Source organism: Cryptomeria japonica, chromosome 10 (assembly GCF_030272615.1).
Source record: "Cryptomeria japonica chromosome 10, Sugi_1.0, whole genome shotgun sequence".
NCBI lineage: Eukaryota > Viridiplantae > Streptophyta > Pinopsida > Cupressales > Cupressaceae > Cryptomeria > Cryptomeria japonica.
In genome coordinates this window covers 766,728,672-766,738,346 of record NC_081414.1, presented here as the reverse complement: position 1 = coordinate 766,738,346, position 9,675 = coordinate 766,728,672, and the positions used below count along the sequence as shown (strand labels likewise).

Here is a 9,675-nt window from a genome sequence, read left to right as displayed (position 1 = left end):
AGATCACTTACAACATACAACATACAACATACAACAACATTACACCTTCGCATGTAAGAATACAAACATTCTTACAACAAGGTTGCAAGTACGCGGTTGTAATTGAAGATCTAGAATCCTTGTGCAGAGACGAACAGATCCCCCTTCATTTTGCGGATTTTTCGGAGGACCGTGTGCACTCTGGGCGCCATCGTCCCGTCAACTTTCGCTCAAACTTGCAGGACAGCATCATCTCGACATTTTACTGCTAATTTCAAGTCCGTAGCTTCATCCCGTGTCTCTATCTCCGTCTACAAGCAAATCTTTCCTACTTTTACATACACTCCTAGTTCAATCCTTCTATCTACATTCTTTACAAAAGAGGGTATCCTTGTTGTCTCAACCCTTGAAACTCATTTAGAATTCAATCTTGCATTGTGTGGGATTGGATCTTGTGAGTTTTAACCCCTCTTTTGAATGTAAAGTCTGTCCTAAGTGAAAACCGTCAATCCTAGTGACCTCCTTTCTCTCTCCTTGGAGTGGGGGGAACACCTAGGGTTCGATTTTCCGCTTTAGATTTTGGTGAACCTGACATGAACATCCTAATTCTGATTATTCATGGTTAGATCTGAAAAATTTGCTTCCTTAATTACATTTCCATGTTTGATCTTTTGCAAATTTTAGAGGTTAATTGCATAAAAACCCTAAATTTTCTTTGTAGTAATTAAGCTTGTGAAATGTTTAATTGTTAATGCTTGTTTCAGATCTACCCTTCTATTGCAAATTATCAATTCATATTTGTGCCTTAATTCTGAAAATTAAGTGGTTAAGTGTCAAAACCCTAATTTTTAACCCTCTTGATTCAACCTTTGACCGATAATTTCACTGATCAAAACACCTCCAAATCGGCTGTAACTTTGGATTCCGCAATAAAATCATAATATATTTCATCTCTGAAAATTTTGAAAAAAGTTGCGAGGACCATGTGCACCCCGAGCGCCGTTATCCTCGACATTTTTTTCGAAATTTCGGGAGCTAGATCTTACTGTATTTTTCTGCTAGAATCCAGAATCTTGGCTAATTTCATCAATTCTAACACTTTCAAAATTAAAGTCAAAGTTGGTCTAGTGATTGCTTGGATTAAGGCTTCTAATCATTCAAAAATTGTTGAAATTGAAATTTTGTGTTAAAATTGTGTTTCTTATTGTCCTAAATCTGAAAAGTGTGTTGGCATTCATTCAAAGTTTCAGTGCTTTATTCAAATTTTTGCAATTTGTGACTTTTGAAATTAAGTGTTTAATTGCAACAACTATGATTTCCGCTTTCAAAATTGAATTTTGCATGAAATTAAGTCAACTTTTAAATTTCAAAGCTTGCATTGCTTTTAGTATTCCCTCTAAAATCATAAAATTCAAAATTTCAATTTCCCTCTCTTTTTCAAAATTCAAATTTTGCATTTTTCAACAATCTTGGTAGGATTCAATTTTGAGATTGCAACTTTAATTTGGCCTGTCTACATATCATAAAATCACTCAATTTTTTCAGATTAGCTTTAAAATCATCATAACTTTCATCCCTGAAAAATTTTGAAAAAAGTTGCGAGGACCGTGTGCACTCCGTTCGCCACGGTCCCTGACATTTTTTTCGAAATTTTGGGAGATTGGCATGATTGTATTTAACAGCTTAAATCTAGGAGATTGGCTGATTTTATTGAAATTTGCTACCTCTAAATTCGAAAATAAATTCAAAATTCAAGATTTCAATTTTCAAGATAACAATTAAAATTAAGAGCTACCCCCCTTGGCCCTAATTTTTCAATTGTGCCTACCTTTCTTGGAATTTGTGTTTCCCTCTTCTTTCATAAAGTTCAAATTGGATAATCATTATCTCATTGTTCAATTTTGCCAACTTTATTTTCAAAATTTAAAATCTTCTCTCTCTCGCTAGTGCATGAGTTTTACAACAATAAGCCCTACTTACACTATTCCTATTAGACGAAGCCTTAGAATTAAGTCTTTCCAAGGTTTAATTACCGAGGAGATGGAACCTAATTTGAATGGCCTTTTTAACAAGGACACGGGTAATTCCTCTAATCCTCTTAATGATGAAGAAGCTCTCCATGAGGTTTCTGTAGAACAACTTTCGAAATTGGATAACCAATTTGATGATTTTCAGCAATGGATGTCTCAAGAATACCCCGATAGTCAAGCTCTTTCATTAATTGAAGGTCTAAAACGTATGGTTCAAAGTGATAAGAATGGAATTGATATTTTGCGTAGTATTGCACACATCATGGATTCAAATGTGATTCCTATGAAGAGTTGTGCCGAAACTTTAGGTTATACACAAGCTCCTACTCAAGTCAATCATTCTATCCCTTTGACAACTTCTATTGCTAGTATACCTACTCTTACATCAAACATAATGACTACTTCAATACAAAACATTCCACCTATGATCACCAGTCATGGGGGAAATCCTTCCTCTTCAATCAACCCTCTTCCTTCATTCAATCTGACTTCTTCATTCATTCCTTCAATGAGTGTCCCTATTACATCTCCACAAATGAACATGACGCAAGGGGGCAATTCATTCAACCATTCCATTCCTCCTTGTAGTGTTCCTTCTTTCTAATCATCTCCTATGACTAACTATCATAGTGTCCCGCCACTTTACTCTCAATCAATACCTTCTTTCAATAACATAATACCTCCATCACAATCTAACATGTCTAATATGAACTCTTCGACTAAAGCAACCATTAACAATCTTGCACGAACGGTCTCTTGTTTGTACAGCAACAAATTGCCTCTATGAATCAATCTAAGTTTAGTGTGCCCACATTTGATGTTGCAAGCCCACTTTCTCTTGACATTGTTCGAGCTATCCCCCCTAAGCATGTTGAAATCCTGCAGTTGGAGCTTTATAATGGTAAAGGTGATCCTTTAACACATGTTAAGGCCTTTCAAACAATATGTACTGATTTTGCTCATGACCAAAGGTTGCTTGCAAAACTGTTTACTAGAACATTAAGAGATAAGGCTCTACAATGGTATTGCTCGTTGCCTTCCTATTCTATTACTTCTTTCCAACAACTTGCAAATGCTTTTATTCAACAATTTCAAAACAATATAAGTCCTAAAGTTACTTTGATTGATTTAATGCATTGTAAACAAGGTGTTAAAGAAAAAGTGACTGATTTCATTTGTATATATAAGCATTTGTGTGCTCAAATTTCTTTTCCAGTACCTGACAACGATATTCAAAGAATCTTTATTTCTAATTTACAAAAAGATATTAGAGAAAAACTTCTATTTTCTGAGTTTACTTCTTTCCAACAGTTGTGTGCAACTCTTCACAATTATCAACTGACTGTGAGTCAAATGGAACAAGCAAATCCTATGGCTCCGAGTGATAAGGGTGATAGTAGTCAACAACCATTTGGGAAGTTTAAACTGAACAGAGGGTTCGTTAAGTTCAATGAAAACATCATCAACAACAATGTGAATGCAGCATCAGGTGTGCCTCCTATTTCTAAGTTTTTCAAGAAAGAAAGAAAGTTTACTCCTTTGAATGAATCATTGCGTAGTATTATGAATAAGTTATTGTAACAAAATGTGCTTATTCTCCCTCCTATAAAGAAAATAGATCCTGCAAAGATTAATTCACCCTATTTTGATAACAAATCTTTTTGTCAATTTCATCGTCAACCTGGGCATGATACTGAAAAATGTTTTGCTTTAAAGGGTAAAATTCAAGATTTGATTGATAATAATACTATCTCTATTTCAAGTGTGAATGATAAAGGCAACACATCTGTAGCTCTTCCTAACCAAAATCTTAAGATTTTTACTGATCCATTACCTTCGCATACCTCTAATGTGATTGAGACTAATGATTCCTCTTTCTCATCTGATGGTCTTGTGTCTATGACTCCGAATGTGATTAACTTTGTAGAGTAGCAGAAAATCCCTAAAGAACCTTCCATCACATTTGATTCTAGTGAAACTATCAGGGCACCTGATGGTCCTTTATATATAGTTGCAAAAGTCAAGAATACACCTTGCCGTGGAGTGCTTATTGATCCTTCTTGCATGGTTAATGTCATTACTAAAGAATTTCTTTTTACTTTGCAATTGAATCAAGTGATCTATGACAAAACAAATGTGGTTGTGAAATTATTTGATGCATTTTCTGGGTATGTGCAAGCTAATGAGTCACAAATTCGTGGAAGTCTATGCGTTGGAAAACGTGCTCCACAAAACGGGCCCCCGTTTTTAAAAAACAGGGGCCCATTATAAAAATGGGGGCCTGTTAATGGTTCGGCCTCCCGAGCCGAAAGGTCACAGGGTGCCGAAGCCAAATAAAACGGGCCCCCATTTTTTAAAAAATGGGCCCCCGTTTATGGACAAAACAGGCCCCCGTTTATAAACAAAACAGGGGCCCGTTTTGAAATGCTATTTTTATCATTTTTTTTGGATAATTTTTCATTTTCACCGTTACAGTTAGTTGACAAGAGGAGATCAAAAACGGGCCCCCGTGCTGTGGTTTCCACTTCAAGCCTCCACCACTATCCCAGGTACACATTCAATCATCTATTTTCACATTTCATAATTTTCTTGTATATTTTTCTTTTTTTTTTGTGTATTATTCAGTTTTTTTTTTATTATTTTAGTTTTTTTTAATAGTAGCATATAAATAAATTATTTTTTATATTTGTAAATTCTTGATTTTGATCTAAAATATTTTTGAACAATTAACCCTAAACCGTAATCAACAAATTTAGAAACCAAAACCAAACCTAGATAATTAACAAAATGAAATCGACACAAACAAAAAACCAAAAATGAAATGGAAACAAAAACAAAAACGTTCGAAAATGAAATCGACACAAACAAAAAACCGAAAATGAAATGGAAACAAAAACAAAAACGTTCGAAAATGAAATCAACACAAACAAAAAACCGAAAATGAAATGGAAACAAAAACAAAAACGTTTGAAAATGAAATCGACACAAACAAAAAACCGAAAATGAAATGGAAACAAAAACAAAAAACATTCGAAAATGAAATTGAAATAAAACCGAACATATGTACCTAAATTGTTCTTAATCCTCATTAGGCAATACAAAAGTTACCACTAAATTAGTATAACCTAAAAAGTAATTAACATTAAGTTCTTCAAATTTTAGATATGAAAGTTTAGGCTTAGGTTTATGCCATGTCATGGCATAAAGGTCCTATTATGGTCCTATTATGTCATGTGATGGTATAAAAGGATCAATTATGGACACAATTTTAGAGCAAAACTAGATAAGTTACTAAAATTGGAGTTTGGTTTACATAGGTTCATAAAGGAAGCTAATATGCCAAATATATAATTCATTAATACAAAATAAAAAATATTCTTGATTTATAATGTTGATTGATAATGAGTTTTCTAAATGGGGTGCTAATTATATGTACATCCGAAAGATTTGAAAAATATAATTCCCAAGAAGTATTTTGAATATCTTTAGAAGTATATTGGTATATCTAGAATGTAATTTATATTATAAAAGATTTAATATATGATTTGAAGTTGGTAGATATTTTGAGGAAGATTTATTAGATTATGTTATGATTAAGCTAATATTAGAAGAATGGTTTTAACAACATCTTTTGGTTTTAAAAGGTGCACAAGGTTTGAAGTTGAAATCATATTCGATTGTATATAATATTAAATTGTTAAGGAGCTATTTTTTTTTAAAATAGTTAATTTAAGATATTAGTTGAAGCTATTTGAGAACGTGAGATAGTCCTAATGAACACATGAATTAAATTAATGAACCTAGGACAATCACAATGAACATATGATAGTCCCAATGAGCCTCAAATGATCCTAATGAATGTAGGGCAGTCTTAATGAACCTAAGAAAGTCCTAATGAGCCTAAGAAAGCAATAATGAACTTGGGACAATCCTAATGAACCTAGGATAGTCCTAATGAACCTACGATAGTGTAAACAAGCCTAGGATAGTGTAAGAAAAAAACACTACAAAAAAGACCTCAAATGCGTTAAATGAATTTCCCAATAACGCACTCGTGTTTATCTTTTTTTGGTCATTTGGCTACCTTTTTTTACAACATCTTGGTGTATACGCCCCTAAGAAGACCTTTTCCTCAAAAATTTCTTGGATCATGAACTCCTCATGTGCACCAAACATTTAAGTTGCCACTTGGAAGCTTCTAATGCACACAATCCTTTCAATCAATCTACTCCATTGATCTCTCAAAACAATCTTAGTATTTAATCCTCTATCCTTCATTTCTTATTCAACTTTGTAAGAGAATTTGTGTATGGATTGATATCTTACATTTTATAGAAAGATTATATATGAAAACAAATGATTGCGGAGTTTTATAATAAATGATTTATAGGAAATAATTTTTTTTGAAGGTTTTGTAAATTATAATCTTGTGTAGATTTGATTATGGGAGAAATTTAATGGTGAAATATGCTTAACTCTTCAAAAGTTTTGATGTTTTGTCTTTACATGACAACCACTTAGAATATAATATGTTTTAAGTATGTCATTTATAGTCATGGGAGATTAGTTTTTTTTTAAGATTGTCTGAAGACTAATCAATGTAATATGAATTGATGGCAATTATCTCAAAACTATGTAATTGAATTCTAATAAATTATCATGTGTACACTAAAACACTAGAAATATGGAGCATCCAAACACACACGTGCATTTTTCAAAATAACTTTAAGTTAAAGTTAACAAAATATTATGTTGTCTTAGTAATATTGTTTCCATGCTATATATTCTTACACTAGAAGGAGGATCATCTTATTTCTCACTTCTTTATTGATCTTATGTATGAAATATTTTATATTGATTTTAATAGTTGATGCATTTTACAAGAAATGAATTTATTAAATTGAATATATAATAGATTTATGATGTTTCATTGAAAGTTTTTATTAAGTTTTGTGCACAAATTTTATATTTCAAGATTCAATAGTATGTACATGTATATTTTTTTAAGTTCAATATTATATTAATATATTTCATGTGTATCTCATTCAACAACATAGAAATGTTACTATTTATAAATGTTTTTTTTTTTAATTTAGTAAAATAGATTCTTCTTTGACATAGAGTTGTATATAATTCATGTATATCTTTATATATGCAGGAGTTCTTTGCTATCATGGATGTCTTTGACATAGATGAACTATTAGGTGAAAATCCCCCACCACAACCCCCTCCTCCTCCTCCTCCACCTCCACCACCACCACCACCACCACCACCACAACCCCCTAGATTGGATGAAATTCATTTAAGAGAACGAATTAATGAAAACCTACAAGTGATTGAACAAAACATTGCTGTTATCCAAAATGAGCAAGTCATGCCACCCCATCTTGTAGAGTTTGCAAAATCAATGCAAACTGTTGTCGAGTCAGTTAGATCTGTTGATTCTCAATTAGATCAATTTCATAGATGATGACAAGAGTTGCGTGATTTTTATGCCGATGGTTTAACTTATAGACAAATCACAGATTTGAAAATAACCAAAGCTCATTTATGTCCATATTTTACCAACCCAAAAATAAGAGAACCAATGCAACCTAACCAGAAAAGAATTTCAATTAGGTGGTGTGTGCATCCAGAAATGGCTAGATACTTTTGGGATAGATGGTGGATGGTTTTTGATTATCCACCACATCGTAATTATGAGGTCCCTTTTTATTTTTTGAAGAAATTATACTGTGAGTTTGTAATGAACCAAAAACCAAATTATTTTGATATTAAGTCATTCCAGGGTGTTGGTCGTGGAATGCCACAGCATAGATTAGGGGCACAAAGTAATAATCCCCTACCGGATCCACCCATAGTTCCACTTGTTACTCCATCGATTCCTGCAGATGTCCAAAATACATCATTCATTTCGACATTAGATGCTTTGACTTCCCTCACAGGTAACCTGAGTGAGCAAGCTGCTCACATGGCATCTGCTCCTCAATGGATGCCACATATGTGTTCGAGTTGTCATGAGACGTGTGTAGGTCCTACTACTGCTGCAGGATCTACTTCAATTCCAGATGAGCATGATGCAGCAGATGATAGTATGATGACATCTTATATGGATTTTTTTTGCTCGGATGTTCATCTTGACCAGGTATAGATATATATACATGTACATGTCAATCTTTTTATGTACTTCATTAAATATAGGTATAAACTAAGTGCATATCTTTTTTTATACAATCTAATACTTCATTAAATAAATTTTGTTTATGTAGATAAGGACTACGCCTAATATTAGAGTCAATATTGCATCTACTGGAAGACAACTCGGCACACCTTATGGGGTATAGTATAAATTTCTATCTAGACATTGTACTAGATCTTTTTAAGTTAATATGTTATCATCGTATATTATATAAATTTTCATGTTGATACATTGAATGCTTCTTTCTCCAGGATTCAGGTCATGAGGGACCCTCTACATCACATCGAGAAGAGGGTCTGACTATTGTGACACCATCTATGGTATGTATCTTATAATTCTTAACTTAAATATGAACTCTTACAATATTGTAACTTAACTTGAAATTATTTCGTACACATATATATGTTCACTAAATATGATTTCATTAAATGCATGTATGCAGGTGGACACTACCATTAGGATAGGTTATCCTCATAATTTTGATCAGAGCCAATTTGAACGCACATCGACATCCTTTGAGGTATTAATATGTAATACTTAATTTGATCTTATTTTGACTCTTAATTTAAGATTTAATTGGACACTTTGAATTTGACCTTGTATAGGAGTTAGCTAGCACTGCATTTGGTGTTGATACTGCACAAGATACTGCTAGAGGAGATACTGCTAGAGGGTTTGATGAGCATATGGTAAGTTTGTAACTTAATTTATGAATTCTACTATATTTGATAAATGATTCTTTTAATAGTTAATTTCAAGTAATATTTTAATATTATTTTTTTATTGTACAGCATGAGACAGGTGGATCTGGACCACGTCCCGAGGACAAGAGAGATACTGCTACAGGATCTGATGAGCATATGGTAAGTTTGTAACTTAATTTACGAATTCTACTATATTTGATAAATGATTCTTTTAATAGTTAATTTCAAGTAATATTTTAATATTATTTTTTTATTGTACAGCATGAGACAGGTGGATCTGGACCACGTCCCGGGGACAAGAGAGATACTGCTACAGGATCTGATGAGCATATGGTAAGTTTGTAACTTAATTTACAAATTCTACTATATTTGATAAATGATTCTTTTAATAGTTAATTTCAAGTAATATTTTAATATTATTTTTTTATTGTACAGCATGAGACAGGTGGATCTGGACCATGTCCCGGGGACAAGAGACCACGAGATGTTATTGATGATAGCACTTAGATTTTACTATTTATTTGGCTTTGATATGTACTTTTTTATGGATTTTACACATTTGTTTACACGTGCACATACTTTATATATATGGATAGCTGCATAATAGGATTAGATAATATATATTTTGTGCATACTTTATATATTTTGTGCACATTAGATATTATGTGGAGTGAACATCATGTTACCATCTAGACATATATATGGATTAGATATTATATGGATTATGTGGACTTGAAATTTTACTATTTATTTGGCTCTGATA

The 9,675-nt window shown here is 32.6% G+C and overlaps 1 long non-coding RNA gene across 1 annotated transcript; it reads left to right on the top strand.

Moving 5' to 3' along the window:
- The first annotated feature begins 8,998 nt into the window (after positions 1 to 8,998).
- On the top strand, positions 8,999 to 9,455 carry LOC131859396 (uncharacterized). The gene is made up of 3 exons (XR_009359119.1): positions 8,999 to 9,071; positions 9,174 to 9,245; positions 9,348 to 9,455. It is a non-coding gene; the product is annotated as an uncharacterized LOC131859396 (long non-coding RNA).
- The last annotated feature ends 220 nt before the right edge of the window (positions 9,456 to 9,675 follow it).